The 22,179-nt window shown below is 40.4% G+C and overlaps 1 protein-coding gene across 7 annotated transcripts in view; it reads right to left on the bottom strand.

Annotated features, from left to right (window-relative positions):
• SORBS2 (sorbin and SH3 domain containing 2) overlaps nucleotides 1-22,179 on the bottom strand; it is a 311,892-nt gene that overhangs the window by 179,592 nt on the left and 110,121 nt on the right. For 6 of the 7 annotated variants that reach the window (XM_014537085.1, XM_014537091.1, XM_014537082.1 and 3 more), the window contains exon 1: nucleotides 19,778-20,307. The gene's annotated coding sequence lies outside the window, so the exon portion shown is untranslated. Of the gene's footprint in view, nucleotides 1-19,777; nucleotides 20,308-22,179 lie in introns of those variants that run through there. The other variant, XM_014537084.1, reaches the window with a different exon arrangement.

Genomic DNA, 22,179 nt, shown 5'->3' with positions numbered 1-22,179 from the left:
GGTGGGGCAGAGTGGAGAGGGTCAATGAGGAGAAAAAGGGGGGACGTATATAATACTTCCAACAATAAAGATAAATTAAGAAAAAAAAAAAAAGGAATAGCCTGGAGGAAGCAGAGAAGAATTGACTTTGTTAGTCCCTGTGAGCATTTATATTCCCTTAGCTGGTAGGAGGAGCAGAGTTATGATCCTATCCATTTATGTAACAAACAGAGACTAACTTTTATCCATTAACTACAATTATAATGGACTAGAGGCCTGGTGCATGACATTCGTGCATTGGAAGGGGGGGGTCCCTCAGCCCAGCCTGCACCCTCTTGCAGTCTGGGAGCCCTCGGGGGATATCCAACTGATGGCTTAGGCCTGCTCCCTCTGGGGAGAGGGCTTCTGACATCCTTAGCGCTCACCAGCCGTGAGCCGGGCTTCTGGCTGAGGAGCACTCCCCCTGTGGAAGCGGACTGACCACCAGGGAGCAGCTCCTGAGTTGAGTGTCTTCCTCCTGGTGGTCAGTGCACATCATAGTGACTGGTTGATGCACCATTTGGTCAATTTGCATATCACCTTTTTAATATATAGGATAATAATTAAAGTAGGAGTATCCCTTTATTAGAGCAAGAATCACATTGCAGGACAAGAGACTCAAGGTTTTGGAGTCGGGCAGAGCTGACCTCAGGATTTTGCTTCCCCAGTGGCATGCCCTGACACTCTGGACTAGTTACTTAATCTGTCTGAACCTTGACTTTCTCATCTATAAAATACAGACACCACCACCTACCTTTTTGGGAGCTTTTGAGAAGATTAAATGAATCTGTGTGTAGAAAATCAGTAACTAGGTCAAGCGCCTGTTGCAGAACAGGGTTTAATATATCATTGTTGCTATTTACCTGTCTTTTATTATTAGACTGTAGGCTCCTTGAGGCAGGACACCTTTTAAAAACACGAGTATAGCAATTCCTAGCCCAGCGTCTCAAAAATACTGAGTGAATTTAGGATGTCCCCCAAAATGTATACACACTTTGAGTCATTATAAAGGCAGTGTTTATTAAAATACATTTCATTTTAAAAATGTAGTAGAATCAGCTGTTAGAGTGCATATATACATTTTTGGGGGATGCCCTGTATGTGGTGAACAAAGCAAGACAAGGCTTCCCTGAATGGAAAATTGAAACCACCACAAGAGCACATGGAGTCTTGACTCCCTGAAGTGAAAGTAGCCGATAGAGACAGGCACTGACAAATTCAACTGATGTTCCGAGGAGCAGATTTATGTAAAAAGTAAATAAAAAACATTTTCTTCCCATAATGTATTTAGAAGGGAAAGTCAAGCTGTAAAGGACAGAGAAAGGCTGTCACAGTGACCATTATGCTACTGGAGGGGTTAGAAGTAGCATCTTTAAATGGGGCTATTTTTGCATTTCACCTATATTTTCTTCCTTTGTAAAAAGGTGGTAATGATGTAGGCCCATGATTTCTGTTAACTTTGTCCGACTTCTTTAATTCACAGGAGTTATATAAAATTCAAATCTTCTGCTTTCTCCCTGGGCCACCCCCTCCCCTCCCCCTATTCTCTCTTCCCCACACTGGGCGAGTGTCTCCGCCTCGGGAATTCATAGGTTTTGTGCCTAAATCCAGTGACACTGATCCTGGAGGGGCAGGTTTTGTGTGTGGGTTTTACCCTAGTCGCTGTGTCTGAAATTTCTCAGCGAGGACATAGTCTGGAGACTTTCAGTACCAATTTTGGCTTCTCCTATTTCTTACCTTTCTTTGAATCTGGAATCGTACGTAACTGGAAGGAGTATTACAAAACCTACCCAATTATTCCCTTTACATTTAGAAAATTGGGGTGCAGAGACTCACATTATAGGAAAGCCATTGATCACTATGATCGGGGTCTGAGAAATAGTGTGGCGGTGGGGATGAAAGGGCACAAGTATGTCAACAGCATATTCTATATCCGAGAGGGGACAGGAATTCCCACTGGGTCCTGTCCGTTGGACAGGAGCACCAGTTACAACAGAACCCACTGCCCCTCTCTTTTGCTTGGGAGCAGGTTTGATAGAAACTTGCTATTTAAACCCCTAATGAACGATGAACTCGGTTTGAGGTTAACGCTGCCCACAATAGTAAACTCATTTAAGTATCAGGTGATGGCTCCAACTGGAGCAAAAAAGGTTCGGAGAGAGAAAAGGAAATGGACACAGAGAATGGAGAAGATGAGATTGGCAATAATTTCAGTGAGAAAGGATTCAGTGGGAAAAGACATTAATACACTATATCCCAAAGAGAAAATCAGTACAATTTGGAGCTTTAAAGTTCAATATCAGGTACATTTTAATTGAGACACTCGAGTAGAATAAAATGATCTCGGAATTAATTATCAAAGGGGAACAACACCGTTTAAGATAATGAGAAAAATGGCTCATGAAATGAGGTAACTCTCAGTGAAAAATTATGTTTATTAATGCAGGGCTTGCTTAGTAAAAACTTTTCTAAAAAATAGAAGGCAGCGGCTGAGTTCATTTTATAGCATTCTGCTAGGGTGCACTTATTTGGCAAGTTTCACAATTCGACCCTGTAATGAATGCTACCTGCAAGGACAGATAAAGAGGACTAAATTGAGGTCACCCTTAGATTTGCACACGCAATGCCGGGTAAGAGAAGGAGGAATTGGAAAGGTCTGAACGAATGGTGCCCATCACTGGTGGCCAAACCCGAGCTATAAATTGCAGTGGCTCTACCATTCCGTAATGCGAACTCGGTTTTCGTGTTACCGATTGAGATCTAGCCACTTGGCCTCTTTTTAAAGAGACTTGTGCCCATTCGAACACGCCTTTGAGACTCCAAGTTGAACTTCGGCACCACCTTCTATTTTGGGTAACCACAAAGGTGGTGGAAATTTCAAGTAGTAACAAACACTCCAACCGACAAACTGAACAACATGAGCCGGTGCGTACACGGCTCTGGGTTTCAGAGGGCGGCCGAGGGCTCCCGTGATGCTTTGGGATGGTTGACTTACAGGAATGGACCAGGGCCGGTCGCCTTTGTTATGATGAGTTTATTCTTCCAGTGAACATAATATTGCTCTTTTTACCCTCAAAGATCAGCTAAGGTCCATCTCTAAAGCTTAGTTTTGTGCTGCCTTGAGAAGATTATTAGGTACTTGCATGTTCATAGGAAATGAATGGTATTGCCTTTTTCCTACTCTTACCCATCTCATTCACTACAGCTTATCTTATCCGAATTTGAACTTAATATAAAGATACTCATGCACAACTTATTAAAAATATAGTCATAGCAGTTTCATTTTCCCCAAATATAATTTATCCAATTATGTTACATTTATAATAATTTACATATTATATAATCATGTACATATATTAACTATATTATATAGGATTATATATATAAGTACAAACTATAAATAATTAAATTTACAAATTAAAATCATAACTTTATTTATAAACTTGTCTTTATTTTTGTTTTTAAAGGATAAATTTGTGCAGCGCCTTCAGAATACATTAATTTCTTACAACAGAATCACTCAAGACAGACATAACATTTAAGTCATCTTGATTTTTACTGCAATATTTCATTAAGCTCCTTTTTAACTATTAAAGAATTCTTGAAAATGTACACGATGAGGAACGGTTATGTAATTTCGCTGCTATTCTTGATTGTCAACCATCTTCTCACTGTCTTAATGCCTTTGGAAGTTGGTTTTGAACTTGAGGTTTCTTCCTACACATATAAATACCTATAAAGTCTTGCACTGCTGCCAAATCAAAGTGAGCAGTTTCTATGTTTGCCATTTCTGTTTCAACAGGAAACAATATACCTTCTGTGGTGAAAAGGTTTATGCATGGTCCTGGCTAATTTCTAAGCTGATGAAACAAGGCTCTAGTTTCACAGACTTGGAGGAGATAGGAGACTTGGGGTCTTATTTCTTATTACTTATCTCCACTCACTGCTCCAGTGGTTATGTTAACTGGGTTCTAAGAGGAACTAGCCTGGAGTAAGATGTAAAACACAAACACAATGAGGTAAGTAAATCAGTCTATTAACACATACCGATTAGTGTCCAGACTCACATACAAAGACGCATTTAAACTAAAACAGTCCTGATTCTCACTTACGTGATAATCACTGTGGCTCAACAAGGAAAATAAATGTATCTTTGTCATTTCATCTTTTGGATATGTGCTAATGGTTTTGTCCAAAATAGATAAGGACTATAAATGTCGGGAATTATTACAAGACACCGAGTAGCTGAGTGACTCTAAAATTGGAATTGTTTCAATTTTGACAGTCAAGATATCTACGGACTCATATTTAACTCCATTCATTTGCACATCGCGCTTATAGATGGCCTCTTCATGTAAAAACAACTTTAGCATTTTAATGTCAAGAATGTGAACAACTGACTTTATTAATTTGGGGCACAACTCAAGGTTCCCTGCTCCTGTTTTCCTGCAATGAGCCACTGTTGTTAACTGGGCATTGACTGTATCATGGAGATTGCTTTTCTCTGCCACATCACATAAATGGAAGAAGAGCTGATCGTGGTGCTTGGTTATAAATAGTCAGCAGTGGCAATCCGCTGAAGAATTTGAACATTGAGTTGAAAACCATGAGTGCAGGGGAAAGGTAATAAAAGCTATTGATATGCTTTTAAGAGCATAGCCGTTTGCTACTGGTAACGACACTTACTGACATGGCATTTCTCATGAACAACCTTCGAGGTTTTTCTAAGCACTAATCCTGAAAAGTATACCAATTTTCAATACAACTTAGAAACGAAATCTGTTTAAATTAGAATGAGTACGCTTTTGCCACATTTCATTATCATCTGGTGGGATGCATAAATTCACCACCTCCATCCATACGAACAAAATAGGAGAAATACATTTATGAATACAGTAAGTGTTTAAGGAAAAACTTCATAAGTTGTGTTTATAAGGCTCATATATTCATGAGTTGGGCAATGCAGCCTCAGGTACAAAGTATAAGTAGACCTGGACAGAGCAGGTTCCATGAGGGCAAGTATATCTCTTTTGCTCATAGAGGTCAGAGCCTAACTCAGGTACAGCTTCCCTCCTGCCAGTGAGAAGTGAGATGGGTTAGTGGATGAGCAAAGTCAGACAAGGCAGGCTACATAAGGCATTATGAACAGTGGATGCTTTAAGGATGATTGTTGGAATTGTTTTTTATTTGTTTATTTTTCTCAGTATAAATGCCTTGGGTGATCTCTTTCACCTAGTCCAGCGGTTCTCAACCTGTGGGTCGCGACCCCTTTGGGGGTCGAACAACCCTTTCACAGGGGTCGCCTAAGACCATCGGAAAACACATATATATTTACATATTGTTTTTGTGATTAATCACTGTGCTTTAATTATGTTCAATTTGTAACAATGAAATTGGGGGTCACCACAACATGAGGAACTGTATTAAAGGGTCGCGGCATTAGGAAGGTTGAGAACCACTGACCTAGTCTGTTAGGACTTACCCGTGCAATGAAATTTAACATAAACATCAGTGCTCATACTTGCTATCAATCATACCAGGTCCTCTTTAAAAAATGTGCAGAAAATAAGATTGTTTCCCTCCCAAAATATACGCTCCCTGAGTGCCCACTTTCTTTTTCAGATCAAAGTGCAGTTGTTAACAAAGGGAACTTGTTCGGCATGTTCACAGGCACAGGACTCTTAATGCTTTCGAACTCCAATTGAACTGTTTTGGGTTCCAAAGTAGAACTAATCGTTCCTAATCCGGAGGTAACACCATCTCAGCCGGTAAACAGGACCCTTGCCACTGAGCACAGACTCAGGTTGGCTGGTCCGTTTTCCAGGGCTGCTTCTTCCAAAAGACCTCCCAAATCAAAGTGCAGGCACAGTATTACAATGAAAATAAATCAAGCCCTAGCTGGTTTAGCTCAGTGGATAGAGCGTCGGCCTGCGGACTGAGGGTCCTGGGTTCGATTCCGGTCAAGGGCACATGCCCGGGTTGCTGGTTGGTCCCCAGTGTGGGGCATGCAGGAGGCAGCCGATATTGTCTCATCATTGATGTCTCTATCTTTCTCTTCCTCTCCCTTCCTCTCTGAAATCAATCAAAATATATTTTTTAAAAAGGAAATCGATAAAATATTTCTATCCAGAGATTTTGTTTTCTTTTCAACTTCTATTGCTTCATATTGTAACATTGTAATTAGATGTGTGAAGTGGGTTGGTGCCACACCAATGTCCTTTGGTCCTCATCTATGGGCACCTCTTCTTCAGAAACTTTCGTAACTTAATAGAGATGCAGAAAACATGGACAAGCCGAAAGAGGGAAACCATCCACAATCTCATGCCAAAGAAATAACTATCATTGACGGCCTAGATTGTTTTTCCTCCCTACCTCTTTGTTGTGGCGCTATTTCTGGTCTTTGACAATAAAGTGGTGTGCTCTTGTAAGTAAATGTTTTCACAGAGCCCCAAACAAAACTGTAGAGCAGATGATGAAATGGGAGTTCTAACATTTTCTCTTGGCTGATCTGTAGTTCCCACAAATGGGCAAGTTTAGAAAAATGTTAGCGTTCAGGGTTTGGAATCTGGCCGACTCGAGTTGAATCCTACCTTCCTCACACGGGTGACCCCGTGCAGGCTGTTTAGCTTCTCAGAGCCTGCTTCCTCTTCTATAAAATGAGAATAATAGCCTCATCAGAGTGTTTTTGTGAACAGTCAATGCGAGGTATTTGAAGAATTTGGCAAGCTGCCTGCCCCAGTATGCATTCAATGAATTGTAGCTATTATTATTATTTACAAGAATACTTACAGTTATTTTGCATTCTTAACTAACCTTGTAGGTCAACACCATGTAGCATGAAGATTAATTTTAGATCAGCCCAAGAAAAACATAATTAAGCAAGTCAATCTCTTGGGAAAAGATGATATAATGTATTCTTAAGCAAGCACTTTGGCATGGCAGGATTAATTAAAATTCTTCTCTATTAACATAGTAAGTGGCAGGATGGCTATTTGCCATTAGGATCTTTAAAAATAGCCATCTCCCCCATTCTAGCCTGACATCGTGTTTGCAGCTAATACTCTGATAATTTATGACCCAAAGATTAGCTTGCCTTGGTCTGCTGTAATTCAGTCAAGGCCAGAAGGTACAGAAGTGTATTGTTAGCCTCTCTTAGAAGTTTCCTTGAGTTTTAAGTTAAACTTAAAGTTTAAGAACTGTGTGATCACTGGAAGCCTGGTGGATCTTTATAGTAAGAAGTTTTAGAATTATTTACCTATTGTGGAAATTAATTTTTATTTTATGTAGTTTTTTTGCTCGGGGCCCAAGCTTTATTATGTCAAGATCTCTGCCACATCCCCATTTTTCTCTCATCCCAGGAGATGCTTGCTGAGGGCAGAGATGTCCTTGATTGAGAGCCAGTTATGTGCTAGGCACTGCTGTATGTACTTGGCGTGAATTATTTCATATAATAGAAATAATGGTTCTGTGATCTAGGCACAACATCCTCGGTTTTCAGGTACCAAACCTGTGGTTGAAAGATGTTAAGTCGTATGCCCACGAAGGCCAGGCTCATGACTGGACCTCACCCGCAGATGCCTGCCCTGTCTGATCCCTCCTTTCCTGACACATCAGAGGGACTTCCATGCAGAATTGGGGGAACCTTGTCCTTGACAAGGCACAGTACAAAGGGAAACACTAAACACTAGAAATCTCAAAACACTAGAAAGTAATTCACATTTCCTTTTTCAAAAGAAACACTCTTATTTATTGACTTTTAAAACTAAACAACCAAGAATAAATAACATCAAATTGTTTATGGACTATAATAAATGACACTTTTAACTACAATCAGGATTTGTATGATAACCCCATAAAGAAATGACATTAGGCTGGCGAGATGGGTGAAGGAAGGGAGGAGAGACAGACGGATGAAGAGGAAGAATGAAAGTAGACCGGAATAGAGGGTGTGGGGGTCACACTAATGTTTATGAGTGCCTGCGGCCACCTTGGTGCTGGTGCTATTCAATCAGACAGACCCCTACTTCCATATAGGATGCAATACAGGGAAAGTCTGACATTGACCATTAGCTTCACATTCTTAAGGTAGGGAGGGTCCATGACCACAAAGCCCCAAAACACAAGAATCCAAACAATGTGCCTTCAAACATGAGCCTGGAACTAGACCTGCAGAAGCAGAGCCCACCCAGACTCTCAGTGATTCTGGTTATCCGAGGGAATTCCAGGCTCTGTTCCCTTGGTCTAGCTCTACTTCCCCATCCTCGGTCTTCTGACTTCCATGTTGTAAAACTCTCTTACCAGGGGAAGGGGTGGGGAAAGAGGGTTTTCTAGAAGGGACAATGTTAGCGAGAAGCTGCCAGACCCCTACCAGGTTGGGGATTCCGTGGGCCCCCTCGACATGAGGCAGGATTCAGGATGACGGGGCTCTGGCATGACTGAGGTGCTGTCTGTGGGGTGTGTGGGAAGGCTATAGCAGGATTCATGCGTTCTAAGCACCCCAGCCCAAGGAGTAGCAGCTTTTCCTCCAGCCAGAGAGAGTGTGGCTGCCAGTAATGAAAATGATGCCTCACACTAGTTCAAAATCACTAATGGTCTTGTTATACACACCCAGCGTGAGTCCCAAAGGGCAAGAGTGTTCACATATAATGCCTGAGATACAAATTGCCTGCGGGGTTGGCTTCACGGTCTGTGACTTGAGCATTTGCACCTGACCGTGCACTTGGAAGGACCAGGTTCTGGGCTTAATGCTCTGTGGTTGTATCTTGAAATTATTAATAATTGTTGAATAAGGGATTCTCCATTTTCATCTTGCCCTGGGCTCTGCACTTTATATAGCAGTGGCTGGTTGAATAAAAAAGTTCAACACAGATCATTAAAGTCTCCCCAAATGTCTGAGACTCCAGTCTCACATCACATCTTTGAAAGACAGATCAAGCTCAGGAACAGTTGTGGCAATTCTTTCGTCTCTCCTGCTTCTGCACAAGCTCTCCCTATCCCCGCCTCCCCTCTCTGCACCTTCATAGAAGCTTTTCTTCCTTCACACCTTCATAGAAGACGTTGATACTGGTCACTCATAGGTAGATATGTGCTGCACAGGCTATGGAGGTCTGGAGTTCTCCTGTTCAAAGTGATGCCATCAGCCACAGTTGGTTCTTGGGCACTTGAACCGTGGCTGGCTCACACTGAGGTGTTGTAAATGAGGTGGGGTTGGGGAGGTGGGAGAGGGTAAAGGGGGTAAGTGGTGATGGATGGAGACTTGACTTGGGGTGATAAACACACAATTTAGTGTACAGATGATGTGTTGTGGAATTGTGCACCTGAAACACGTATTATTTTGTTTACCAGTGTCATCCCAATAAATTCAATAAAAGAGATGTTATAAGTGTAAAACACACACTATAGACACACATACACATAAATAATGCAAAGTAAGTCATTACTATTTCTTATACTGATTACTTATTGAAATCATAATATTTGGGATATATTGGGTTACATACAATATATTCTAAAAATTGATGTCATCTGTTTCTGTTTTCATGTGGCCACTAGAAAATTTAAATTTATATATGTGGCTTGAATTTTCAGCTTAAACTATATTTCTATTGGTCTAGACACCCCCTTTCCTTTTTAAACTATGTTTTGAACTATTTCCCCTAAATGTCCCTAAATGTTCTCCACCTCAAAAAGTCTCAAACCAATTTCACTCTCATCTCCCTCAAACATGCTTTTTCTAGATGTTATTTTCTCAAGACATAAACCTGGTCATCAAACTATTCCCCTGCTCCCATCCCCAAGTGAATACTAAAGTACTCTTGGTTCTAACTCCATAATCTCTCTTGATTCCAGAACTTTCTCTCCAGACCTATTGTCTTGCCCTAGCAGAGGCTTTCAGCCTTCCTTCCTGTCACTTGCACGATTCTGCTATGCAAAATCCTTGGGATTAGTCTCAGCCCACCGCAGTCTTAACCCCTTCCTCAGCACAGATGTTCTCTAACAGAAATCTCCTTATGTCACTTTCCAGTTTGAACTCTTTCAATGGCTTCTCATCTGAGTATGAACCAGTGACGCCACAATCTGGCTCTGGTCTGCTTGCCCAATCTGACTTTCTGGTTCTCCATATCGGCACCCTGCGTTCCAACCATACCTAAGGACTCTAAGTCCTGAGAACACTTCCTTCTGCCTCTGGGCTTTAGCACGTGCTGTTCCACGGTAGTGGTGGGTTCAGCAAGTCCGACACCAAACCCACATACTCTTAGTCCCCACCCTTTCCTCAGTGGTGCCTCTGGAGCTCCTGTGCATGTCGTGTATCCCTATTCACTCTATACCACACTGAGGTAGAACCGTCTATCTTTATTTAAAAAATAATTCTTTATTGTTGAAAGTATTACATATGTTTCCACCCCCCAGACATTGGCCCCCTCCATCCGGCCCCGGGCCCTGGCCCCAGGCCCTCACCACCCCATTGTCTGTGTCCATGGGCCATGCATATATGCATACAAGGTCCTTGTAGAACTATCTTTAAGACTGTTTGGCAGTCACTATTTTAGATGCATCCCATTTAGGCGAGCGACTGACACAGTCATCTTGACTGAATAAATCACTCACTCTTTTCTTCCTGACCCACCTCTTCAGTTCATGGCTGTTTTGCTCTTGCCTGAGATATGGAAACTGTTTTTCTATAAACATTTATTGCTCTCTTCATTTCATCTGATATACTGTTACCAGTTATATCTTTTCAACACACAAACATGACATGAGCATGACTTTTCCCCACTTAAAGGAATTTTCAATGGTTCTCTTTTCTTGTAAAGAATCAATCCAAACTACTTAGCATGTGTGAGGCTGGTCCTGGTGCTGGTGACCAAAATAGGTGTGGCTATGATTCCATCTATGTTTGTGGTGTGCCAGGTGCTATGCCAGTCATTTATAATCATCTCATGTAATCCTGAGTATAATCCTCAGAGGTGAGTATTATTATTATTCTTATCTCCCTCTATAGGGTGTGAAACAGGTCTAGAGAGGCCAAGACCTGTTCCCACAGTCTCAGCAGCCATAGGGCTATCAGTTAAAATTAGAGAGGATGTGACCAGCTACCTTATTTTAACATAGCAACAAGTGAGACAACGAACTTTAAAAGTCTGGAAACAGGAGGTTAGAGAACTTGTTAGAATGGGGTCAAGCCCATGTACAGGAAAGGGTGACTCCAGATATCCTAGCCTACTTGGCAGTTATTAACTTATAGCTCTGATGTATTTGTTGGGCAAATATAGTTTGATGATAGTCTTAGAACCACTTGTCACCTGGCATTATTCTTGCCAGATGAAATTCTGATTTTATTTCCCAAAAGAACACACTGACCAATGAATAATCTGACCTTTTGGGATGTGACATTCCTCATTGTCAATCAACACAGGCCTTTCTGCTTTGTTGGCCAGATAAAATGCTCTCACTGAGATGCCTCGGATAGCGTGCATACAGGTTTCTCAAAAATGCCTTTCTTCTGGGTGGAAATCAGAACATGTGAATTTCATATCAATGCTTTCCCTAATTCCTAGTGAACTCATAAGCTGTTTTGGTCAAGTGACCCCATCCAATAACAAATACTTGGAGAACCAAAGTTCTTCTAGGTCCTAGCTGTTAAGCCCCTGTCCTCTCCTCTTCGTCTCAGGCTTTATCTGGACCAGGGAAACCCAGCACCGCTTCTCACAGGCTGGGGTAGAAGCTGATGTAATAAAATGACTGAGGAGTCTGCGAAAGAGGCAGTTTGTGAACAGAATATTCCCCAGGAAACTCAACTTTATGATCATAATCATTTAGTTCTTGACAGCTGTAAAGGTGCATATCAGTGCCAAAAAGAGTGAACCAGAGTTTTGACGGCATGTTTTCTCAATGCATCCCAAAGGAAGCTAAAGTTTAAGGTTCAGAGTGATTAGGGTGTGTTAACATACCACATAATAACATATAGATCAAGTTCAATTATTTTACCAGAGAACTGTCAGTCTGAGGCACTGAAAGGACATTTGGGACACTGGGTCAAGAGGAAGGTGATTTTCAAACCGAACTAGATTATTTACGACTTTCATTGTCAGTTGCTTTTATTTCTACAACAAGGGAGATGGAACTTGCTGTTACCAATAAATCTAAAATTTAATTTAAAATATATTAAAACACTCTGTGCACGTCAGAAGGGAGTGTTTTTTAAAATTCAAGAAAAAAGTCATATTAATTGTTATGTAAATAAATCAGTTATGCTAGTCTTACAAAATTAAATCTTTGGTAGAAAATAAGTCAGTGATACAATCAGCTTTCAGACCACATAGCCTATGAAAAGTTATGTTTCTCAATAAAGTCAGTGTCAAGGAAATCAGGATATATTACCAGTCCTCTGAGTTATTAACCTAAGAAAGCCCTCTTCCCTAAACAGATGTGTTTTCAACAAGCGAAGAGTCGTTTTTCTGGTAGAGGCGATAACTGAGCTTTTGCACACATTTGTAGCTTTCTTGGTTGCTAGAGGTAACTAACATACAATGAAGTTGCTCAGAAGGTTCCATTCTGGGGGAAAGTCCCTAGTGGTGAAAGTGAGCCAGGTCACCTTTGGTTGTGCCGTGATTTCCTCTGTTGAGGAAGTCTGATGAGTTGAGAGAAGGATTTCTCTTAGTGTTTGACATGAAAAGCATACTAACCAAACACACATTAAAAATGCAACAAAATAAACCAACACACATTGAAGGATATGTGGACTCTCTTAATTTTCTCATGATGAAGGTTACATGGAACCACATACTGTTTACATTACTTTGAGTCTATCTCTTTTTCTTGGTGTGCATTTTATTTGTCAACATTTGAGACAGCAACCTCCTTGGGTTAACCATCTAACCATCCCTCATTTACTCTTGGCTGTACCCATGACAAGATGAGAGGGGTGAAAACAGGAAGAAGACACTATTGCTTTCTCCAAGAGCTCACTTGCTTCTGGAAAGATCAGATATATAGGAAAACTTCATTAAAATGAGATAAAAAAAAATACTGTAATGTGCAAGTGATAAGAGAGCCGCTAAGAAGGAGCAACTCAATGTGTTGTTCATTAAATCTCTCTTTGGGAAACAATTTTAGATCACATGGAATACTTCTGGAAAATTCCAGTTAAAATGTCCTTCAAAGTTTTGTGATTTCCCAAATCCTTCATTGAAAGTTAATATATGTAAAGCTCTTGGATAGTAGCTAGCACAGAGTAAATGCACATGATTTGTATTATCAATATCTCTTGGATTGAAGAAAATGAATAATTTTTTCATGTAGTTTATTGAAACCTAGTTACCAGGTTTTTGTTGTTTTCTTGAGTTTAATCAGAAGCAGCTATTTTGATTGACCCTGTAAGCAGCTCTTAAGGTTTGTAACTTGAAAAGATCTTCCAGATGGGTACTTTTTTCTGTCCTGAATTCTCTGTTTAACACTATCCTAAAGCCTTAAAATAAAGATCTGCAGTTTTGTGACTCTAGGCTTAAACTATTCTGTTGTGTGCTTACTTAAAAAGGAAATATAACTCTTTAGTGCCTGTCACAGTACATGATGAATGTGGCTATAATCAGAGGCTTTAAGAAAGTTGAGAGTAGGAGTCAATTTTTCCTGGTGTCTGAATTAGTCACTAAATAGCTAAGCTTCTGGTTATGTTCCTGCTCTATATCACTGGTAAAATATAGTGCTTCTCACCTATACGTTATTTTTTTAAATAATAGCATTTTCTAGTTTTCATCTCTTTTTCTCCTCCTCTGTTTTATGATTTAGAAAGAACAATAGTACAAAACAGGAAAACGTGTAAATTACCATTTTATCTCTACATTCAAGCAGCATCTTTCACTCATGTGTTAGCATCAGCACTCCACCCGGGGAAGGAGATGACTGTGAGCCCTTCATTCATTCAGCACACACACTGAATATTAATATGTTGACCTGTTTGCTGAGCGCCTACAACGTTCCAGCTGCTGTTCTAAAGCGAGCCGAGTTGCCCTGTTACTTTCACCCTGTCCAAGCCACCCGTAACTTTTCCCGTCCTCTTGCCCCTCGCCACCTTTGTGACCGCCTTTTACCTAACCTGGTTCAAGCCGGTGCTTGAGTGTATTAAACAGCACACGTCCATTCACATTGTTCCAGAACACCTATGTGGTTAGAAGTCTTTATCTTCACTACTCGAATGCTATGTTACATAAGGTTCCAAATCTAGATGTTGAGAGGCAGGTTCTTTTAAAACCCATTTATCCCCACAGGATATAATGGAGAGGACTCACTATACTGCAATTATATGTCGGACAGATTAGCTGTACTTGTTTAAGAAGGTGCTCAGACGGTTCCCCAGATGACACAGTTAGCAAAGAACAGCTGAAGTTGAGATCTAATCTCTTTTCCTCTGTTAACTTTAGCTCAGAGAAGTGAAATCATTAGGTGTGACAGTGCCTTGGTGACCTATAAAATAGCTCCCTTTAAAGCAACCAAGCGTTGCTTTCTTAAACTGATTTGATTAATAGTGTAAAGGGTAGGATGTTCTCATAAAGCATTCAGATCTGATATTAGTGCTATTTGGAGGCAGAAGTAGCTGACTTGTTAATGGGTGGAGGGGGATTCCCACAGTCCAAAGTTTGTTTCTTTTTATCAAAGGGGCTGCTGTCTCCACACATGGTCACTTTCCTAGAGGACCACGTGTCTCTGAAGAAGCTAACTTCCTTTCGCTAGAACTAGATACAGGGACTCCAACATTTTAGAGGAGGACAGAATAAGCGTGTATACTGATACATTTTCTCTAGCATGCCCAGTTCTCCCTTAGAATGTCTCATTTGCATGAAGGTGCCATTCTTCATGCCATCCGCTGCTTGTACACTCAGGGGATTTTTTTAATAAGTGGTGCAGCTCTTGGTTAGAAGCCTGTTTTACTATAGTTTTTTGGATTCCTGTGGCTGGTCCTTAAAACTGTATTAATCTGTAAAGGATGGTGAATTGAGTAAGACACCAGAAGGTTTGGAGCCTGAGAGGTTTATGCTGCCCTCACATTCAGCATTCCTGAAAAAATTTACTAGGAAAAGGAACCCAAAAATAATGATTTCTATACTGATTGGACCAAGTCTCCTACATAAAGCTGAGGGTACAATTCATTAGAAGGAAGTACGATATGCAATGTGCACCAACTATGAAAAAACATCTCAAAGGAGAGTTGTAAGAATTGAATATCTAGGTTAAATTAAAAAATCAAAAATTTAAAAAGTAGGCAACAGTTCAAATGAAAAAAACCCTCAATTATCATTGAAATGTTCAAATAATGTTCTTTATTAAAAATAAATTTTCCTTAAATTATCACATGGATATAAAAATAAATTAGGAAGTATAATGAGAATATTGCTAAATTTCAGTGTCTTTGAGGTAAGACAATTTTCTTTGAAGACCCTCGGTTAAATTCAGGAAAAGTGAAAGCTTTCTGGACTTTTTGCTCAAATAATGTTTTTTTTTTTTTTTAAAGGTGCAGAATTAATGCTGGGTCTATGAGTACCTGACCTGAATGGGGAAGAGGAAATCACTCTTTTTGGCTACAATTCCTAGCTGGCAAATAGGACATTTCTGTTTGAAGACTAGGGACAGTGCAGTGCAGTGTAGTTCTAACAGCTAAGCTGTGCTGCCAGAACTCAGAATAAAACCCGCCTTTGCTGATTCTCAGTCACTTTTTCAAGTCAGATCATCTCTGAGGTTAAGCTGGGCTGAGAGTTCTTATTCGTCGCTATTTAGAACTTGATATTTCCAGAAGTGTTTCCTTATAACCAAGTGTATTTGTCTTAACTTTTTTTGAGAAGTGATGTAGGTAAAAAGATTTTGAAAATATTCATATAATTCTTTGCAGTGATAATTTAGAATTTAATGGACATATCCTTGACTAAATTATTAGTTTAAGGAACATATAGAAAATTATCTAAAATAATCATATGTTATAAAATGCATCAAGAGCACACTCTTTTCATTTGAATATCAAAAATAGTTATACATAATTTAGGCCTTTAAATTTTATAATTTACTTAAGGTATATTAAAAATAATGCAGAAATACTATAAAACAATGTTTAAAATCTAATTACTACATACGATTTAAAATAATTGATTAATTAATTAAATATGACTTGTCTTTAAGATGAACAGAACCAATTTCAACTTTAGTTATTATTTAATTAGCATGCTGTATATTAAAATCAGCTGGAAGGTAGCCAAAATAAACATTTCAAGGACAGTATGCTAATTAAGAGTTGATATTTATATTATTTTTTATACAAGTTAATGATGGAATATAATGTGAAAGAATTTAAGTGATTTCCTAAATATTTGCTTTTTAATTCTAAATATTTGGACATTTAAACTTCTTAACCTTTGCTACTTTATGTATAAGAATACATACAATATTAATTACAACTTTTGTTTTCTACATGGTTTGTCTTAGAGACAAGGCATTATATATTTATTACATTTTAAAATTCCTGATCCATTCTTATTTTTTATTATAGCATTATGGAAATTTTTCTATAAAAAGCTATAGAAATTGAAGCTTATTTTAAAAATATAATAGGCATGCCATCGAATAGAGAAAGGATGGAAGTCTCTGTAACTAAAAGCATGTCTGTATCAGGAAAGTTACTCCCAGGAACTCAGATACCACAGGGAAGGATAATAGAACCAGTGATGACCAGTAACCTTTCAGGTTTATGTGGGAAAATGAAAAGAAATTCTGTGATTGTAGACTTTATTTCAGTACTTTGTCTCTTTCCATTTCATGAGTTTGATTTTCTTCTTGCTTCACTATGAAAGACAATTCCATAAGTATCTCAGTTACAATCAGCTATTCATTATCATCAATTCAACATTCATTTTAATGGTCTGATTTTAGAGCAGATTTCCAACAGGGATAACTTAGTATATTTATTTTCCCCTGCAAATTTTATAATAGCTGTAAATTAAACAAACAAACAAGCAAGCAAACAAACAGCATCTTCTAGATACTCAAGCTCTCAACTTGTTTTGTTAAAAACTTACACATTGCAAAATTTTCCCTCAGAAAATTCTGCTATATAATGGAGCATTTATAGCATTGTTTTTTCAAATTGTGACCCTGAAGTCATATTTTCATATCAGGAAAATGAAAGCCTCATTGCTGTTTTTTAAATGTTTTGAGTTTTATCTGATAAAAGGCAGTATAATAGATAATAGGGCTTCTATTTCAAGATTGAGCCTATATTTACAGTAACCAATCAGACAGTAGTGAAGGCCGAGGTTACCAGCACACGTCTGAATGCCAAGTTCTGGACACTGGACAAAGCACATACAAGATGAAGAGAATCTGGAAGCCATGAGCAGACACGTGCAATATGTTGCAGCAGACAGAGCTGTAGACAGAAGAGTCTGAAGTGGCCGAAGGTGAGGGAAGGTGAGGAAGTGTCCGGAGAGAAAGTCTCACTGGATTACGAAGCATGGGGAGGAGCGTTAGGAAAAAAGTCTGTAGGTAGCTTTGCAAAAGTTTGCTATAGTATGTTTGGGAAATTACATAGTAGCCGACATTGCTAACAGGTGAGTTGGAAAGTGGCATTTATAAGGCTATATAAATAGATAAAAGCCAAAGTGCAAAGTCATGAAATTTAGGGATTATATCTCTGCATCTGATTCTCGAAGTTGTGGAATTAATAACTATGTTGATATACTGTGACATAAGTGAACTTAAAATGCTCATCTTTCATAGCATATCACTTTAAAAGGTTACTAATGTAGAAAAATAACACAGGTATAAAGTTTGTGTGTCACGGTAGGCAGATGTGTCTTAAGTATTTCCTCACCTAGTTCTTCTAAAACTCCCTGAGAAAGACGAATACAAAATCATTTTCTTGCTGCAGGTCTTTGCACTGTGTTAAGTCTGAGAACTCCTTTTGCAGTGCAAAGCTCTGAAGGGAATTCAGCCGAAGAGAAAGTCTTACTACCTTTCATTCTGCTATAAAGAACCATTCTTTTGGCTACTTTTATTTATAGAATTTGACTCAAAACTAAGTCTGTTCATTTTAAGTTAAACGTAAGTGAAGAAGGATGCATCACCTCACCATTTTATCCCATACACTGTCTCTCACACCCAGAGGCATATTCTTATTTGTTCTCATTGTTAAATGTTTGGATTTGATCCTCTACACTAAGATCTGTGTTTTTATATCCTGAATATTGGTGGCATTGAGAGCAGAATATTGGTGACTACACTTTATAATTCTCTTACCTTGAGGTATATTGACATACTTGTGAAATAGGTGATGTGTGCTCAGATGTAGCAATGAAAATTGTATTATTGTACTTAAAATTAAAAGGTGCCTCCCATGTCACTCATATTTTGGAAAAAAGGAAGTAAATAAAAATATTTCTTAGAAGTAAGTCTAGGATTTACTATATATACTATTTATTTGACATTTTGTGGTAGATTTAATCTTTAGCAGAGGTTTTGATTCAAAGTTTTCAACAAAACAGTTTTCCTTATACATTTTCAATAGCAATGTAAATTATCTGACAGTCCTGGTAGACCAACAATAGAATTGATTTCTGTAAAGCTGAAATGCTGCTGAAACATAATTCATCATTATTTGGTCACATCCTTAGCAAGGATTTCGATGTGACTGACCAATTTCAATCCACAGTAACAGCTTTGTTCCTAGGAGACCATAAATCAAAGAAACACACACTAAGGGGCAATTCCTACTCCAGTTCAAAGTCTGTGCTATTATCATGTAGCGATTGACAGCAAACATCCACCGCAAACATTAGCGCCCGACCTTTGCAGGAGGTGTGTGGTGTCTTGGTTTCACTCTCTATCTCTGAAACCTATCTGCTTGTGAGAAGAACCTGTGCCATAAAAGAAGTTTGACCAGCACATACAGTAGCTGTGCTTGCATTCAATGTGCAGATTTCACTTCCTTTCTTTCCTTGGATTCTGAGCCGAGGTGCACAATGGGGGTGTTGTGCTCTGGGCTAGCGCGGCGTGCATGATACTGGGAGAGGACGTGTGAGCTGCTTCCAGCACTTACACTATTTGCTTTACAGCCACCCCCCAACCAAACAAGACAGCACACCGAGGCTCCGTTCAGAGCAAGCAAGTACAACATCCACTGGCTCTTAGGATCTGCCTTCGGAATAGAATTCCTTAAGTTGGTAGTATACGTAGGTGTGTTCAGAGTGAAAACTCATCAATGCTGAGGCTTAAAAACAAATGCTTCAAATTTTCAAGCCTCTGATTTTCCACGTAATTCTTTTAATAGATGTCGAAGTGCAGTTCATGAAAGAATCCATTGTTTGTGAGAGAGAAAGGTTGTTGGTTATAAGACTATCCAGAATGACAAGCCAGTATGGTTTGTTAAAATAGTAAATATTTATCTCACGTCCCAAGGGACATTAGTAATGTTTTTGTTTGTTTGTTTGCTTTATCATCCGATTTCTAGAAGCTAAACTCACTGAAACAAGTCTGTGTCTTGGACACTATTTTGTGGAAGTGTGTGTGTGTGTGTGTGTGTGTGTGTGTGTGTGTGTGTGTGTGTGTGTGTGTGTGTGTGTGTGTGTGTGTGTGTGTGTGTGTGTGTGTGAGTGTATGTGAATGAGTGTGTGTATACTTCCATGGCAAATCAGACAACAGCAATGTAATAAATGTTTCAGGTTAAGTTTTGCTCCAAGTTATTGATAAAGCTATGCTTTAAGAAAAGCAAAAAGCTTACCTCTGTCAGTCCAGTGGACACGCGGGGACCTCCTGCTCAGCCGCGACCTCAGCGGGCAGGCAGCTGCTCTCGGAGCCAACAATCTGTTAACAGGAAGCAGGTAAACCTGAGAGCGGCCGCCTGGGTTCCAGTCCAGTGCCCATCGAGCACACACCTGCTCTGCAGACCCGCCGCTCGCAGCCCAGCCGCACAGGACCCTGCTCGCAGGCAGTAACGCCCTCCTTCAGGGTCACTAGTTTTCAGGCTGAGCAGCTAGAGAGCTGCTGAGATACGATTGCAGGGCAGGCTTGCCTTTCCGAGACAAAACCCTTTTCTGCCGTCTGATAGCAGATATGCAGCATTATCTCGCTGCATTCCAGTGTCTCAGATCAGCTAATAGGAGCAGCAGTCACCAGCCCGTCCCAACGGCAGCTTGCAGGCGCGCTGGGCTCTGATCATTGTATCCTAACATGCCCATCACTCCTCTCTCCTCTGAATAGATTTTTTTAAAAAATGCTCCTTCCAGGGGAACGCTCAGCAGAATATGCCACACTGTTTCCCATAAGTAAAATGGCTGGTCCTCTCAGCCCTGCTGCAGGCAGCTCATTGGGTTCCACCGGCTTTGCGTAGTCATAGCAACAACCAACAGACAGCCAAGCCAGCAGGCATGGCTGGTCATGTGCAGCGTGGGGCCGCAGCTTGTGAATTTCTTTTCATTAAGCTCATCATCTTCTTGAGGAGGGTGGCTTCCGCTGTCTTGCTAAATGTTTCACTGATAGTACAAGTTTTCAGCGTTCAGGAGGAGCTTAGATTACAGGAGCCAGTGCTCCATGTGGAACTGAGACAGGGGAGCCCTTCTCAATAGACGGATTCGGGTCTAATCAGGTTAATAACATGCACATCACTGTGGAGACACAAACTGGAGCCACTGTCAAAACAGGTACCACCTTCCGTCTTAGAAAGAGTCAAAAGGAGGCTGACAAATGTGAGCAGTTATAGTTTTGTTTTTAAATGATAATCTTGTAGTCACTTATTGAAAACAAAGCCCTGTGACTCGTATATGCGACCAACATAATAACCAAATGAGGTAGAGAATATTTTAACAAGATGTTACCTATGGATTCCATCCATCTAATTATTTTAACACACATTGCACTACACTATTTAAAATAGGATTTTAAAATTCCTATTGCAGAAGATGATTCTTTCACTCGATTGTAATTTAAGAATACTTAAAAAAAATCCAAACCAAATTAAAAGCCCTTTGCTTTAAACCTAACCTCCAAGACAGGAATAGTTTTACTTCCCCAGTGAGATGGATCACATCTCACCCGTCCTTAAAATGTTATCCCTTCAGGGGATTTCCCATGATTAACATGGTTAACCATTTAAACTTTCCTCAATTTTTTCTTTCACACCCTGTTGCCAGTCATATTCTCTTTGACATATTTCCAAGACACCGTCCCATTTATTTTTGCTTCTAGCATCCTGTCTGGAATAGTTGTGTTAACTCTTAGGATTTGTTGACATAGATGCTTCGTTTGCTAGAAATCACTGATTGGGTATTTTTGTTAAGTATCGCACTTCCCTCCCTGTGTCAGCACTCCTGCCTTAGGTAGTAATTCCCCGATGTCAGTCAGCAGAGGAAACCTGAGGGTGCCGGTCTCAGCATCCCATTTCCTTTCCATCTCCAACCCTTCCTCACCACTTCCCACTGTCTTATTTGCCTGTTCTCATTGAAGTCCTCTTCCCTTTCGCTATTTTGAGTTTGTTATCCTTGAACTTGCCCCTTGACTCCAGCCTTATATTCTACTAGAGGCCCGTTGCATGAAGAGATTTGTGCAATAGGCCTTCCCTTCCTCTGGCTGCCAGCACCAGTTTTACTCCGGCACCTGGGACCCAGGCCTTTGCTCCAGCCGGAGCCTTCAGTCTTCGCTCCACTGCTTTGCGCCTATGTATGCAAATTAACTGTCATCTTTGCTGGGTTAATTTGCATACTCTCCTGATTGGCTGGCGAGCGTAGCGGAGGGACAGTCAATTTACATGTTTGTCTATTATTAGGTAAGACTAGAGGCCCGGTGCACAAAAATTTGTGCACTCGGGGGGCGGGGGGAGGGGGGTCCCCCAACCCGGCCTGTGCCCTCTCGCAGTCTGGGACCCCTCAGGAGATAACGACCTGCTGGCTTAGGCCTGCTCCCAGGTGGCAGAGGGCAGGCCCAATCCCTAAGTGCAGCCCCTGGTCAGGCTCAGAGCAGGGCCGATTGGGGAGTTGGGGCGCCGCCCCATCATGCACATAGCAGGGCAGATCGGGAGGTTGCGGCACCACCCCCTGTCATGCACAGAGCAGGGCCGATCAGGGGGTTGGGGCGCTGCCCCCTGTCACTCACAGAGCAGGGCCCATCAGGGGGGTTGGGCGCTGCCCC

This window comes from Myotis brandtii, unplaced genomic scaffold (genome assembly GCF_000412655.1).
Source record: "Myotis brandtii unplaced genomic scaffold, ASM41265v1 scaffold1719, whole genome shotgun sequence".
Taxonomy (NCBI): Eukaryota; Metazoa; Chordata; class Mammalia; order Chiroptera; family Vespertilionidae; genus Myotis; species Myotis brandtii.
Note: the sequence above shows the minus strand (reverse complement) of the source record. Positions and strands in the feature narration are given on the sequence as shown.